Source organism: Dermacentor albipictus, chromosome 3, assembly GCF_038994185.2.
Source record: "Dermacentor albipictus isolate Rhodes 1998 colony chromosome 3, USDA_Dalb.pri_finalv2, whole genome shotgun sequence".
Taxonomy (NCBI): Eukaryota; Metazoa; Arthropoda; class Arachnida; order Ixodida; family Ixodidae; genus Dermacentor; species Dermacentor albipictus.
The window spans coordinates 110,156,840-110,168,192 of record NC_091823.1 but is presented as its reverse complement, the minus strand read 5'-3'; the positions used below and the strand labels follow the sequence as shown (position 1 = coordinate 110,168,192).

The window sequence follows — 11,353 nt, the reverse complement described above, 5'->3', positions numbered from 1 at the left end:
GCAACTCTTTTCAGGTTGTTCAAATCACGTTTTATTATGAATTGTAGCGCCACGCAAAACATTGAGTTGAATTGTGGGATTTTACGTGCCATAACCACGATTTGATTATGAGGTACTCCGCAGTGAGGGACTCCGTGTTAATTTTGACCACGAGGGGATCTTTAACGTGCGCCCAATGCATGGGACACGGGCGTTCTTGCATTTCACCCCCATCCAAATGCTGCCGCCGCGGCCGTGATTCGGCCCCGCGACTTCGTGCTATGTCAGCTCTACACTATAGCAGCTAAGCCACCACGGTGGGTGCAAGACACTGACAAGGCTCGGGATTTGATTAAGGAATAATCAGCTGGTTCCCTATTCTGTCGTTTTGTAGCTAATTTGTTAGGATCTGCTTCGCCTTACCTATAGTTATAGATGGATTACGGGCCCCAGCTACCTTTACTGTCATGGTTTTATTTGTTTGAAACTGTAAATACTGAGTTTATCATGTAGCTGGCTTCTTCAGAAAAATGATCAGTTTTGGAAACATTACAGCTGTACGGGCTTTCGTTTACGGGAACAGTCACGGAAACGCAGCTGTTGTCTGGGTTGCGAGCAGATTACAACAAGCATATGGACGCCAGTGCTTAAATATTCGATGCATATTGTTTTATCATAACCTTCGGGATCGTCATCACATTCTTCTTGTTTCCTCGTTGTGTGCTCTTTGTGACAGAAAGAGTGGATAATGAAGAAGACACAACAAGGGCTAAAAGGGGGAGCAAGAAAACCAAAGCATAAGGGTAAACGAAAAATTGACAATGACGTAAAGGAGGTAACAGTAAATGACGGAATAAATAAAGGAGAGAAACAAAACAAACAGATTTAAAAAAAAGCAGATAGAAAGAGGGACGAAACAAAACGAGAAAAGAGAAAGGAGTGAAACGCGACAAAATTCCCGTTCGTAGCGGTGGTTTTGAGAGCGAGAATCACTCTTTTATTCGAATACAATGCCCGTGTTCTTGCAACGCCTCCCAAATAGTAGGTATGTGTACTCTGCTTATGGCGCCATGCTGTTTGAACCGAAATTTCCGCTGTCAAGCCCGGCGTGATGAAAACGGTGACGTCAAAATCAGCGCGGCTTACTCGGGAGCATCCCTTTTAGATTCTATGGCAGCTGTGCAAGGTTGCACGACGTCATGCATCGGAGTGCTCAGGGCTTGTGCTGTTTAGGAGGCGTTGGTTCTTGGCGAATGTGGCTGCCATTTCGGTGTGCATTGTGTGAATGGTCATTCACGAAGTAACACGTGTTGCACTCTGTTTAACGGCGGCGCTAATTTATTTATTTATTTTTTGTTCCTGGCTGCCTTTAGACGCAATAAAGAGGCGGGCAGGACGCGAAGCTGCAAAGGAAGTAGGTCGCATATCGAGCACACTTGCACAAAGGCTGATTGCGACACGCAGCTTCCTTAAACCTGTCGGTAGCGTGGCCGAGCGGTCTAAGGCGCTGGTTTAAGGCACCAGTTTCTTCGGGGGCGTGGGTTTGAATCCCACCGCTGCCACGATTTTTTAGCTTACCTTTAGTCATCTAAACGTTCGGAGAGCTTTTGTTTGTTCCAGCAACATATACTACGTCACAACAGCTCCAATGCGGAGACGTACTTTGATATGCGTGACGTCACCATGACGTTTACCGGTGGACGTATGGGATTCGCTACTTGCCAATAGAAAGTGATGATGGTACCCCATTCGATGTGATCATGCTTATGGCCCTGCATAGCATTTGGAAATGTAGAATGGCGGTAAGGCATGCCGATCTCGATGCAAGAGCGGCTCGCCAGTATTTCAAAGAAAGCATACGGAACTTTGTAGAGGAACAAAAGTTGCTGGAGTGCATCCCAGAGTGGTTGCCACGAGGGGAATTATTATTGGCGATAAGGGAATTTTAGCACAAGCGCAGCTGCACAAGTTCTGCGGTCGTTTTTAACATATTGTGAGTGTGCCTTTTGATTATTTGTGAATGTGTAATTTTTATCCGGGCCAACGACCGGCAATAAAGAAAAAAAAACGAAGGGGTTCCGGCGAGAAAGTAAAAAAAAAAGTATTTTGATTTATCCGTAGAGCTCATAATCAGCCTACTGATGCAAAATAAACAAACACGAAGTTTTGAAATAATCTTCCGGAAAGGAGACTTTGGGCGAGTCGGTGATGCATACTTGTGTAAGGTGAAGCGCGATAGATGGGACAAAGTAAGGCAAGACACACGGGACAAGCGCTACTGACCGTTGCGAACGATAATGGCAAATTTTGCTGCAGCAGGTCAATGCACGGAATATTGTATTGAGGTTTTTTAAACGCTCATGTCAATGCATAACGACGTATGGAATAGAAATAAACGCGAAAGGATATGTGAACTGGACGTTTGTTTGTGTACCGTGTTCAAAATGAGTATTAGCGGGAGCAAACAACGCCGGGTAGGCGGAACGGAAACAAGAGTTGGCTGACGGTTTTTATAACTTATGTCAGTGAACAAATGTACCTTGGAATGAGTCGCTGGACATGGATTATGGCCCGATGACGCCCCTTCTGGCGTGAACATCTTCGTTAGCCGGTTTTAAGAAATGCGCGCCGCCAGAAACACAGAGCATGCACTTTCTTTCGTTTTCTTTTTCAGGATATACTAGAAATCATCAGAACTAACAGGTTTGCTATCGAGCGTCGATAAAACATTGTTACGTGAAGGACGATTCAGTAAGACGAGCAACTATTTACAGGTTATGTTTACAAAAGCGGTTGCAGCGCTGACCGGTTAGATTCACAGCACTAGCCCGGTTGGTTGTTCCTCTTTTCTGAAGTTATGGCACCCACACGCCTCGTTCAAACAAGCAGATATCACTCGCGTGTAGCAATAGGAAAGCTATGTATGGAGATGTACGCAGACAAAAGAGCATAGAGCACGTAACTTGACACGCACACCCAAAGTAACAAAATCACTTTCATTATTGTGCAACAGGACGTGAAGCAACGCGATGTAATAGCAGGACATCAGAGAACGTCCATATATACTCATTCGCATAGCAGGCCACCATGTTGATGTCATGGCCAAAGAACACAAGTTCTTTGTCAAGTAACACGAGTAATGCACATTTTCCCATGCATTGCGGTTCCCTAATGTATGAGACAAGCCTTACTAAAGTCCGCATACTCAACAAGAGCAAATATACCCTGGCATGTGAAGTCATGGAGGCACGTTACTCAAAAAGAAAGAAAAAAAAACTTGCCATTTTCATCATTGATACGTCTTCGACTTTCTCTATACGCCTGAGCTTCCACTCCACATCGAAGACTTGATTCTACCTGCGGTAGAACAAGCATGCATTTAGCAATTGCCTTTTTATGATCTTATTGAGATACGGAAGCGTGCACATTGGCTTCTTCCCTAAAAAACTTGACCTGTCTGCTGCGAATCAATTGAGCTGTGAGTGACACTGTATCCTGTTCTTTTTTTTTTTTAGTTTATATCGCTTCGTGCCCTATTACACCATAAAAAGGAGTATACCTCACCGGATATTTCTACGAATAGTTTAGGGGATATGAAAAATAGCAGTTATGAAATAAAAGCGCAATTTCTTCGGAGACATGCCGTCAGTGGTCCGCGCACTGTGGCGTGACGGGGGAGAAGTTGTAATAGTCCCTAAGCAATATATATATATATATATATATATATATATATATATATATATATATATATATATATATATATATATATATATATATATATATATATATATATATATATATTGCTTATGGACTATTACAACTTAATATATATATATATCTGTATATTAATACCTTCTTTCGCATTTAGTTTCCGCGGGCTCATCGTAATAGGGAAATTGTAGCAAATTCTCCGTACAAGCCATATGAACTTTTGGATCTAGAAAAATACGATTACCCACTGAACTGTGGCACGTCGAATTACCGCTGACAACGTCAGCGGCATTCCCTTTTCAAAACAGGCAAGAACAGGTGACTTCCTCCGACAAGCGGGAAGGCATTGGAAGATTTCTTCAATCTCTTGTGCCCAGATTCATGCCCTGTTCTTTTCAGTAACTTCCGGGGGCGGTGGAAGGGAGGCGGAAAGTTAAAACATGTTGGCATTGAAACGCGCCACGAAATTAATCATTCCAAGAAAAAATGGTTTCCAATCCATCCTGTGAATGTTGTCGGACCGCGAAGCTGTAAATGACTACTGGAACGGTTACCCATTGAGACTTAGGTTCAAATTATTCCGACGGCGACATTCATATACACATTAATTAATTATTAGCCTAAGGCGTTTCGACGGCCTGCGTCTTGGCTTGCACCGCTACTTCGTTCACCTACAAAGAGCGGACGAGAGAGTAGAGCAATTCGTCGCGCCTCGTGTGGACGCTGCCCTTCAGGTGTGCTCGCTATACACGTGGCCTTCCCATAGCACTGTCACAGCACGAATCAGTTTCTAGGCGGGTTCTTCTTTTACGTGTAAAAGTGTAGTTACGTCACTCCCTGCTTCCTTAGCTACAGTCAAGTTGTCGTCCACGTTGCAGCTTGTACAACAGTAATCTTTTTGCAATGGCCATACCATGCTGAATATGCCGGTTCTCGTCCGAGCAGTAATCTTTAGTGGGAAATGCACGCGGAGAGCGCTACGCGCTTCGCATTGTTATCACAAGCGTCTGATCATCTATTATATTAATCGGATGTTTGTGTTGAGCTTGTTCTTTATTGAAACGTTTGCTGATATGTGTGTTGCATGCGTGATTACAATGAATGTATGCGCTGTTCGCATCGTTTTTCTTAGTGTTTGTAGCCACTGCCTTACGGGGTATGAGCCGCAGCATTTCGGGCTACTAGTCATTGGTGATGAAAGTTTTCTCTCAACGTTATGCCACGAAGAAATCCCGGGATCCTGGCCTTAGACAGCTTCGCTGTAAAACTTGCTGCTCCTTACAATTTTTCTGTGGTGGCACTTGCAAGATGTGTTCCACTCTCTCAGAAACCAGGCAAAGTCCTCCTTGTGGGAAGATATGTCCCATGTAGTGAATTTGGGGCTGCAATAAAACTCACATTTAGAGCGCAGCTCTTATGGGAAACTCCGGCGATTTTTCAGTGTCCACAGATCTTCATAAAATTTTGAAGATATGATGTCTTTTGCAATCTGATTATCTGCATGAAACCATATCGCAGCAAGTCCTTTAGTTTTCCTGAAAATGAATTTTAAAGATTGGTTGCATGTTCCCTACTCATGCTCACTAATGTATGAGTTTTCGCTGGCCCGCTGTGTTTGCGACGTCGAGACTACACAACTGCGCCGCCACTTCTCAGAGAAGATGAAGCTGGCTCCTTTTTCTACGAGACGTCAGCCGACACTGTACTGCGTGTTTGGCACTCGTTCAGCGTGTTTACATTAAGATAGTGTAGGATCTGATATCACCGTGACTCATCACGACTCATCGTGAGTCATTCGAAGCACTTACCCGTTTCAGTTTCGGTACCTGGTTTATTGATTATCTAAAATTGTTGATGAGTTCGTAAGCAAATTGAGCCTCTCTATTGCTGACAGGACTTCCAATGCCATTTGAATGTTACAATGCCATAATGTGGTCCAAAAATAGTCACAGTTGCCCGTTGAGCACCCCTTCCTGCGTTGAGCGTCGGCGGGCCTCGGTGTCATCAGCGTAACAGAGCGAACGAGGAGCGCAGCGGAGGATGAAAAACAAAGAAAACACGAGGAGAAAGCGGATAGGCTTGGTAATATCGATGAAGGATAATCTATTAAAAGCTTTCCGCATAACGATTAATCTTCATCGATTTCCACTTTTCATTTATTCGATATAATATATTAGAGATAATTGATTACACGTTTTCTTAAGTTTTACAGCAGTGGCGCGAATATTTTGGTACCTTCCTAGAATGGCAGAGCACGAGCAGCGACCGTGCGCGTGTGGTAGGGCGACTGTTAACTCTTTTTGCGAGTCGCGAAGGATGCCGAGCCGAGTACATCCCCTGTGTTTCCTCCCGGGCCACCACGCCGCCCGAAGCCGGAGGCTTGAAATCTCCTCGCAACGCAAGGCATAGTATAGCAACCCAGTCGTTCATCGTCGAGTCACTTCCCGTGAAACAAAGACTTGGCATAGCATTCGCGGAGGCTTGGAACATGTATTTGATATAGCGATGGAGTTTTTGTCGATTCCAGCAAATCTGTAGCTTCCGAGCGCCTATTCTCGCCATGCTGGTTGTGTGGCCATTCAATGAAGGTGTTGGTTTCGCCCAAACACTTCAGCCAATTAACATTCATCGGCTCTGTAGAAAAGAGAATCTGTCTTAAAATCCTAAACTAAAAATTTTATTTTCCCCTGCGCATATTGCAATTTCTGGCATGTTTTAGTTGGACTACGCCTTTACCTTTAGCGTTTTTCTTATTTATTGTTCGACTCTAATATAGAGGGATTCACTAGTGCCATGTATCTCGTTTTTACTCGACATGTCATTTCATAACATGCATTGTTTAACTTTTCAAAGGGCACTAGTGCCAGCTCTATGTAGCCTTTAACAAAGTAAACGTTATTTTTTATAAAACTTTATACTCATCTACTCCTAAATTGTTTCCACCTCTCAAACTACACGGCGGGTTGCGGGAATGCCGTCACTGACGTCGTTCTATCCGTCGCGGCCGAATGTGTGTGTAACGTCAATTAGAAACACAACGACGTAACAAATAATTGAGAAAGGCTTTAATTGACCCTCGGAATTTACTCAGTGATAAACACCGGGGCCGCACATATCAACTTCGCTGCTTAACCATCTGTACGGAGTGCTTGGGCTGATATTTTTTTTATTGAGCTTTAGGTGGTGCTCCCTGCAACGGGCAAATAAAACGGCTAGGCTATCGTGACACTCTTCTAGAGACTTTCCCCACACTATAATGCCATCCATTACAACTACGACGCCACTCAAGCCTTCTACTAATTGGTATATTGCTCACTGAAAAGCTTCCCGAGCTAAGCCAATGCCAAAGAGCATGCACCGAAATTTGTAGCGACAGCAGGGAGTGCACATAGTTCATATTAATGAACTTTCTTAGTCGAGCCTAATTTTCCAAGACCCTCACTATGAATCTACTGTTGAAAAGTACTTTGCCCCAGGCAGGTGCGGAACTGCACCTTCTAATGTTGCCCATTACAGTGTTCCCCTCAGCCAAGATACATTTCAGCGCACTGTAATTACTGCTGCACCCGAACGCAATACCAGTGGTTCCCTGAAGTGAATGTTTGAACCGGCATTACACATATTATTTCGCACTACGAGATAAAATACAGTTCCGCAGCACACAATGGCACCGGGTTCAAGAATTAGTACGCCGGCTCGCTCCAACCAGGAGATGAAGGCCTCGACGTTGTCGATGCGTGCCGCCCCACGAAAATACATTCTCCAAAGAGATGGCTTCTGTCGACGTGTCATTCCGACGCCTGGATTCCCACAGGTCTCGCCGTCCCAGCTGCTGTTTCCCGGACGACACCATGGCTCCGCCTTCAGGCATCCTCTCGCGTTCCTAAAGGACACGGGGCTGTCGTGCAAGTTGTGATTTCGCCACCTGGCTACCACCAACAGCGGCAGATAATGGTACCGGGCTCTGCAATCGCCTCGGCCTTCTCTTTCTTCTTTCTCTGCTCCTCCCCTTTCCCAAAGCGCTGAATCGTGCTCCTTAAAGGGCTAAAAAAATAGTGCCTCTTCCCAAACACAATCTCTCCCTCTCTCTCTTTCACTAGGCATCATAATGCTTCACATAGGTTTTAACATGTACGATGGATCCGCAGGGTGATGGAGCGAGTTCTCACCCTTCCCTACGGCGCTTAGTCATGCTCCATAAAGGGCTGCAGAAAAACAGCGCCTCCACTTGGTGAACCTTCTTGCATACATTGCGCACGGAGCCGGAGCTATGTTGTAAATTACGGTCGTGCTGTCACACGACCTGTGTATAAGATCTGGGATCCCAGCGTAAATTTCTCCAAATTATTGAACGGCCTTAAAGCATGGGCACACGGTGATCAAACATTATGTACTTAAAACAGCTGCAACTTTCTTTATTTATTCTGACATTCGTCACGCTTCTGAAAACAGAAAAATCACGTAAAACACGCATGTTAAAATCTGTGGCGATGCGAACATATATAGTGAAATGGTCATTTGTATGCTTTACACGTAACCGTGATGCTTAGAATATTGTTTACCTATATCTAGTGCAACGAGTAATCTCATGAAATGGTTTCGTTTCTGCACAACAAATGGAACAACTTTAGAAATGTCATGTGATGCCAGTATGAGAATTCGCCCCAAAGACTGACGTCATCGGACTGACCTGAGCGGTCCTCTAAACGTTAGGTTCGCCTACCTCATTAACCCCGTAAACAACCCTACCCAGGCCATAGAGGCATAACTTGTCTAAAGTAAAGCGTCATTCATTCATTCATTCATTCATTCATCACTCATTCTCGCGCAGTTTTTATGTATTTACACTAAACCGCTCACTGGGTACCTCGATACGTAAACTCTAAATCAGGCGCATGCACAATGTGAAACTTATACATAGCGATGCCACAAGGACGAAGGCAATGCTTACTGTAAGCTTTCAATTAGTGAATAATTATCTGCTGCTATACAGTCTTCAGCCAGCAGTTATGACATGACCATGAGACCGTTTTTCGCTCGCACAAACAGATTTATACAAAGTCTTCTCCTAGACACCATTGAGCTATGGAATTCTTTAGCTCGCAATATCCGTTTGCGCGCGTCAGATGCAGCCTAAAACACCTCCCAATTTCTTTTGTATAATTACTAATTGCGTTTCTATCAAGATATACTTACTGTTTGTTGCACTTTAGGCTGAAACCTACACTACTGCAATAGCCCTTCCTATAGGCTGCAGCATGCTTAAATAAATAAATAAAAATATAAATAAATAAATACCTGTATGGGGTAATGCGGCAATGACAGACTTATGATGCACAAAAAACTATGACACGTATCTATCAACGTTTAAGAATTCCTTGCGTTGTGTGTCGCGGTGGCACAAATCCATACTGGAAAACCGAGACCAAGAACGGGCACATACGCATTGACTCATACCGAATTTATAGATCGAGTAAAATAGCGTAAATCAACGAATGCATTGAAGTATATGATGCGCTATTCTATTAGCAGGTCGTTGTGCTTACCCGTGAGCCAGCATTATTTGTCCTGGCTTTACGAATGAGTTACTCTGCTTTTTTAACTTAAAACAGAGGTGCGCTTACTTTCAAATGATGAAGCGCCAAAAGAAACAGCTACACAGAACAGAAACAGAAACAGGACAAGGGGCTACTTGCAACTGTATATTGAGGTCAAGAGCGGCTGAATATATAGCTATCGGGAGGGGGGGGGGGAAGAGAAAGAGGGAGCACTGAACACGTGAATGCGTGCGTGCGAGAACACAAAAGATGTATAGGAAGGGAATCACGAGATTCACCGAAATATATAACCTATCTAAAAGCATGCTTTCATTTCTGTAAATATTCAGAGACGGGGTGCGGACACAGGCGTCCTCTGTTTTCTTAATCTGATTGGTCTCCAACAGCTCACGCGGCACACTATCTTTGCTTTTAAACATGGCTGTGGTACCGTGAAACCTGGCTTCACATACTTGCTTATTCTCATTCTTCATTCATTCTTATGCTTATTCTCATTTTTTATTCTTATTCGCACATATATAATTTCCGTCTCTTGCTACATCATTTGTTGACCTCCGTTATTTTGGTGCGTTCTGTTAAGAGTATATTCAAACTCTCCTTATCTACGAATGTGTGGGTGGCGGAGTGATTGCCCAGCTCTTTCTGCATAACGAGGAAATATTAGAGCAATACTTTATTCACTTGTCTATTCGAATAGAATTTCCGGCATCTTCTGAGCCCTACGTTCTCTGCGCGTTTCAGTGCACGTAACATGTCACAGAATAATATTGTGGACTGACTTTTGTCTGTTCGTTGAACTTGTAAACTAGTAAAACCGTGGTTCTGCAACATTGGGTGGACGGTCAATGGGGGCCAGGTATCCACCTCCGTTACGGCTATGTCGACGTGTCAACGATTGTTTGAACAACGAACGTGTGGTTTTAAGGAACGAGATTGATGAAGAAGCTTTATTCGGCAAAATAAAGACAATGAAAAACGCAATTAAGCTTCGTTCCTCTTGCGGTAGTGAGGTCCTCAGTCCAGGACTTCTGCGGCCTAAGAAGACTCGAGGGGCCGCCTTACAAGTCCATATATACTGACACGTGTACTTATATTTATCGGGCGACCACGTTTCGCCGCCTAACAAATCTTATCGCACAGCACGGGACGCGCTTGCATGTGTCCGAAGTTTCTGGAAAGTTATCGATGCTTCTATCCGCAGTCTGTTGTCCCCGAACCTTGTGTTATCTGATTTATTCGCCTGACGCGCATGATGTAGAACTTTGTGGAAGGCATGCGGGTCTCGACGATTAGTCTGGAAAATTCGATGACTACTGTATAAACGCGGACGCGCTTGACCCGCAGATCAGATTTTCGACGATCGCCGACTGTGCTCGCCGCTATCGTTGTGCTATAAGTGTAGCCTGTTTTGTGGGCACAGGTTCGCCCAATAAAAGTTAGTTTTGTCGTTCACAGTACTGCTACTGTGTTATTCAACGTCACGACCACGTGACAATACGCTGGTCACGCCGGTCCGAGAAGAACAGCCTCCCACTTTTTCGGAGTAGGCCTGGGGATATGGGAGGTGTGCTGCGTGGGGACAGGTTACTTACAGTCGTTTACGTTGGCGGAACCCGAAACTTATTTTTGCCGGTCACTTTGTGCTCGCTCGACGTGCAGTGCGCTCCACACCTAATAGTTGCCTTTCCATACGTAGACTTCACCGATCTCGAAGCAGTCGCATTGTAAGCACGGGGTTGTCAGTTTGGCGGGCAGAAAGCGGTTTTGAAAGAAAGACGGTTTGTTCTCATTGTCTTCCCGCTTTCTTTTTCCTTTGTTTATTTGCTTCGAACGTATACGCACCGCGAATAACGTCAACCGGAGCATTCAAACATGGCGCCTTTTCATTCCGAGTAAGTTTGTCCTACAACTGCGGGAGTAAGGAGCGAGGAATACGGATAGATAGGAGAGGACGACATTGCCGGGCACTCGGGCGCCTCTATTTGCTCGCAATGAGCATCTAATCAGGACCGAACCCCGCGGCTATCTGCTTCAGCAAAGTTTGCCCTACTCTCCGCGAAGCGTCCGCCGAGGCACACCGCAAAATTCTGCACGTCTTCAACGTC

The 11,353-nt window shown here is 44.6% G+C and overlaps 1 non-coding gene across 1 annotated transcript; it reads left to right on the top strand.

Moving 5' to 3' along the window:
* The first annotated feature begins 1,459 nt into the window (after window positions 1-1,459).
* On the top strand, window positions 1,460-1,541 carry TRNAL-AAG (transfer RNA leucine (anticodon AAG)). Its single transcript has one exon. It is a non-coding gene; the product is annotated as a tRNA-Leu (tRNA).
* The last annotated feature ends 9,812 nt before the right edge of the window (window positions 1,542-11,353 follow it).